This window comes from Amblyomma maculatum, chromosome 8, assembly GCF_055883805.1.
Source record: "Amblyomma maculatum isolate TAMU_Amacu chromosome 8, ASM5588380v1, whole genome shotgun sequence".
In the NCBI taxonomy this organism is placed as follows: Eukaryota; Metazoa; Arthropoda; class Arachnida; order Ixodida; family Ixodidae; genus Amblyomma; species Amblyomma maculatum.
The window spans coordinates 82,983,699-82,988,961 of NC_139351.1; the positions used below are offsets into that span (position 1 = coordinate 82,983,699).

Consider the following 5,263-nt stretch of genomic DNA (forward strand, 5'->3'; position numbering starts at 1 on the left):
AACAAGCAAAGATAACAGAATTAATACGTGCGTTCAAATCAGAATGATAAGGCTGCATGCCGGCGGCTGCCAAAAAATAACAAATAGACAATAGAATGTTCGCCGCAATATATACAGCTTTACAATCATTATCATCTGCATTTCCGCTTTATTCTTCAGATAAGTCGATTTTTACAGTACAAACATTTTTTTTAGCTTTACTTTATATGGTTCAGAGGCTCTGTTCCCTCAATGATTCTACACTAAAAAGTCAAGAGCTTGCGAGCTTTCTGAGCAAACTGCCGTATAACATTGACTAAGTTATTTGGCAATCATTTCGACGCTACTATCACTTTTTGAACGCGGTGTCAGGGAACATACTCATGAAGTTTTATTAACATGTTGGTTTAAAGCTGGTCAATATGCAAATTATGGGTCATTGCAGTCTCTATAGCTACAACTAACATAAACGTATTAAAATAATTTTTTTCCTCCAACTTCGTTTACATCTGAGCACCTGTTAAGGCACTAGTAGCCCTGTAAATTCGTCCCACAAAAAACGTATATTTTGTCATCCAGCTTGAAACCGGTGTTCAAAGAAAAATTTGCATGTGTGCTCATTGCAACGTGATTTTAGTAATGCCCGTATTCTTGAATTTCCGACCAAAATTGAGGTATTCAGCAAGAAATTAAGACATGTAAAAGTAATGATTGCATGGCAAAAATATTTAAGTTGTCAGCCACAGTATCAGATATATAATGTTGGTGGATCGGCAGTTTGAAGCAACTCTCGCGCAACACACAGCGGCAAGAAAATAGTAGTAGTATGAGACCATTGTACAATCCCAGTCTATACCCGAGGTTCTTTAAAGGCATTAGGGACTCTTGTAGCAGATTGTCGTGCCTTGCTTCCTGCTCCTAAAGCGCCCGGCGGTAGTGCTCAAGGAGCCGGCATTGATTCATGCAAACACACCGACTTGGCACTGAAGAATTGGGATGTGTGGCCGCCTCCAGCGAATTTTCAACTTCCAATCTTTGCTTTGCTTCAGCGTGCTTTCTAATTAGCACGGCTAAACTGTATTGATGAACATGCGTACTCATCAGTCGTCCTCATCGATACTTACACATAATATGGGCTTAATGAGGTTCTTTTTTTTTTCTGCCGTCTAAACTGCAGTCACGTTATGTATTACAGCAAACTTCATCCATCACTCTTTTCCTAGGCTGTCTTTCATCCAGTTATGTATGTGTGCCCTGATGCTGCTTCCCTGCACTGGCGTGGAAGATAACCCGCTATAAAAGGTTGAGGACGCACTGACATTACATATAGCGTGTCGTGCCCAAACTGAGGGACACCTAGCGCGTACAGGTCTTGCTTTTGCTTCAGTCTGCCCGATTATCGCACGCAGCATCAAGCACAGATAAAACTTTTACTAGAAAACATACCAGACACGACTAGAATGTTTGCGGTTACAATACCGTATAGTTGATTTATTCTTCTTCAAATGCACTAAGCACTACGTCTTGGATTCACGTTTTCAAATGCCTGAACGGTAAAGCTAGCTTTGATTGACATTTCCCTTTAATATAGTGTATTATACGTTGTGTACATGACAGTTGTTTCTGCTCAACCTAACTCTGCTGATTATAAAAGGGCGGGGTGTCCTAGGTCAGCGGCACAGTGAGCAGTTGTCAGTCATGTGGCCCTGCAGGTAGCATTTTGTTCGTTCTCTAAGCTTTAGAAATCACTAAGCGCTGAAGCGCTAAATTCTGCATTAAGGCTTCTGCAAGATGATCGTTACAAAGCTGTAGATAGTCTTAAAAAGTGGTTGAAAATGTGCTGGCTGTATATTTCCCTCAGGCTACCCTTACGTAGAATGGCAACAGAAAACATAACACAGCAATGAATGCAAAAACGTCGTAGCACTGAGCATCTGAGCATCTGATGTGATGCAAAATATACCAGCATTACTACTTATAAGTAGTAACATGCATGGTGTCATGATGATGGTGTACCTTAGCAATCGGTGCGCAAGGCGGAGCACTTCAAAAATAGGCACCTATTTTCTTCACACTGTACTTTTATGTGTGCTTTGGAATGTGAATCCAAGAGCGAGCACACCTGCACAGCATAAAAGGTTTAGAAATGCCAGCATAATATTTGCCCAGTTTTTTCATCAAATCATGCGCTCGCAACATGACCGACGACCCAAAGTATCCCACCTAACCAGAAGAAGAAAAAAGTCTGCAAAAGGAATAAACCTCTATGACTTCCAAGGCATTTTCCCTCTGGCTGCTTTCAGTTAATATCGAAAGCGGGAGATACTGCCTTTCTCAAGCAGTCGTTGTGTCCCTTTAGTATTAAACGAAAAATAAAGTCGTAGCGTGTTCCTCCCTTCCTTTGTGACATCCTCTTTCAAGCAAAAACTAGGGCAATGCTTGCTAAATGTGCCTTCTCGAAAATGCGCTCGGAGGTCACTTCGCACACCTTACCATTAGAAAAGCACTGTTTTTGGGCTCTTTGTAACAGTGAACTCACATAAACCAACGGTTACTTCAAAGAAATCAATATGAATCGAACGTGCGTCATGTTAAATGAAAAGGTCACGATAGTTAGGGCTACAAAGAACATTGCCTCACAAGCTAAGATAAACCATTAAAACCCTTAGCAAATGATATTTATTCCAGTGCTTAAATGAATTTAGCAAGCTATAAGTAGACTTAAATCATCGTCTCGACAAGTAAGTCTGCAGCCGTACAAAAAGCAATTTTGAAAAATGAAAACAAAGCATACACTCACACTCACTGGTGGCTTCAGTACTTTTGCAGATCGACGACTCTCTTATCAGCACATTCGTTACCAAGAATCTTGACATGAGTCCAAATGTTCAGAGCTTATCCGCTAGGGCTTACTCAATAGAGAATTTTAGCTTACCGTGATCCGCGATCCGCTACCGTGATCCGCCACCGCGCGTTCTACTGCGCATGCCCAGACCCCCCTTTACGCCGACAGATGGCGCCACATACTGGATGTCGGTAGTGTTCCTGCCGCGTCGGGACCAATCAGCTTGAGCGCCCCGCCCACGCGCGGTAGAGAGTCGCGGTGGCGGGTCGCGGGTCACGGTAAGCTAAATCTCTCTAATGCTGAAAATGCACGCGGAATAGCTGAGAATGTTTTTACTTCGCTCTCTATTTTCCTTGTTCAAGGCGTATGAAATATTTGTATCATACGTATTGCCGAGGAGCTTATCTGCAGTGAGAAAATGAAACAAACGCTGATAAAGAAGGTTGATCTTGGCGGGTATTACTTCTAGAGCTACCAAAATTAACCACTATAACGTACGGTGTGCTTCTGAAAGCACAGAGTGAAGAGCTGACCCAATGAACAGCGTGAAACAAACCACAACGAGCAAGCACAGAAATAGAGATGGTTGTAATGAAGCGTCCGTTATGGGCGTTTAACCAAATTAGATATTTAAAGGGGATTACAAACATCAGGTGCATCTAAGGCCTCGAAATGATTCTCGACAAGGAGGGACTGATTTAGTTAGTGTATGGACTTGCGTGATCAGTAAAGGAGGTGTGTTGACTCACTCGGGAAACTCCTGTAAAGAGTGCAGATGCTGTCAGCGGGCAAAGACCAAGAAAGAATGCTGCGGGGTATGCGACCTTGGGCGCCAAGGTTGTGGTTGCTTCTGCCATGTTGAGAGATCTATTTTGGTAATTTAAAATTTGCTTGTTGGGAGTGAGGTTCTTTACTCTCATTACCGAAAGAGGTTCAATTGCCATGTGAGAATGTCTGGTTTGAAATAGAGAGAAAGACGCAACACTCAGTACTATGCAGGTTCCCTTGAAGCAGCCCTCTAAGCGCGGTTGTTGCAATTGATAATTTTCGATAACGTCTGTATTTCAGTCAATTGTGCTTTCTACTCAATTAATAGCTTAAAATCCGAGAAGAGTGCTGGGAGCCATTGACAAGCTAACGGTTGTTGCGGGAGGATTGTGAGAAGCTGGTAAGTGAGAAGTGTAATATAAGCGATATAAGTGATATAACTGATAAGCAATATAAGTGTCTGACCTCATTATCATGTATGCCATTACTCAGAGCTACTAAATGGGCAATGTTGCTGCTCATGAGAAGCCTAGCGCAGGCCACAAACTCACAGTGGGTGCTCAACGCAACATATATATGCCGACGAAACGGCTAGCTTCCCATCGCAAGCATCGCAAACCTGATCTGTGATTGCCATTAGTCAATCCCGTAGGGGGTGGCCATAACAGCCATCATAGATGAAGTGATGAGCGCGAAAAAGTCCAAACACGTGCTCTTTTTTTGGTTTTAGCCTGTAGGTTGCAGGCTCAGAATTGCTAGTCAAGTAACCAATAATGATTGCTTTGCTTGAGAATTCAAAAAATATCATAGGCATCAAATGAGTGCTGGCCGGCCAACACATACCTTTTTGGTATAGCAATCTAGTTCAGTTCTCTGCTAAGCTTAAATTTGACATTTCAATAGCCACGACGACTCAGTGCCTGTTTTTTGTCCACAGCCAGTCGCAATGGCCGACTAAAGTTATGCAATTTAACTTCAAAAACGTAACTCAAAGCACAAAGCACAACTCAAAACATTCAGTGCAGTAATGTATACCGTAGCATAAACTTGAACAATAATGCTTATTTAATGCCATTAAAATAATTTAAAAATAATTTCAATTTAGTGATAATAATTGGACCTACAGGGAATAAATCTTAGGATAAAAAAGTCCTACTTCATTTCTTTCCCGCTTCTTTAATCATGATGGTCTGAATGCTTTACAAAGGCACTCTGCGATCTCTAATAGCTCCACTTTTAAACTTGCAGTTACAAGATGGCTACTGGCGATTTATATATATGAGTTTAAGGCGGATATTAAATTATGGCCTTCACAGGAACGAGCACACTATTGTTAAGCTCAAAATTATTCACGTGAGGTATTCTGCATATTGACGTCCACGAACGTGTAGCTAAAGTTTTTCTGATTAGTTTTCTGCATAGAAACGTTAGGAGAAGTGCGCGCATATCAAATGTTTATTAAAATTGTTCCTTTGGAAATTATGCATGCGGGATACAAGATTTACGCTGTTGAAAGGTGAGAAGAACAACCAGTGACCTATTCGCAGCGTTCCTACGCTTCAGATTTGATTTTTGTTTGGTATTAGTGCAATAGAGGTAGGTTACGAATCGAGCTAAATAGTTTAGACTGCACTAAGTCTCCTTCCGTGGAGAAATCAATAGCGTTTGTTG

The 5,263-nt window shown here is 41.6% G+C and overlaps 1 long non-coding RNA gene across 1 annotated transcript; it reads right to left on the reverse strand.

Moving 5' to 3' along the window:
• Positions 1-1,995: 1,995 nt before the first annotated feature.
• On the reverse strand, positions 1,996-4,828 carry LOC146181652 (uncharacterized). The gene is made up of 3 exons (XR_014700010.1): positions 4,717-4,828; positions 2,780-3,229; positions 1,996-2,101 (listed from the first exon to the last, which is right to left on the reverse strand). It is a non-coding gene; the product is annotated as an uncharacterized LOC146181652 (long non-coding RNA).
• Between the last annotated feature and the right edge of the window lie 435 nt (positions 4,829-5,263).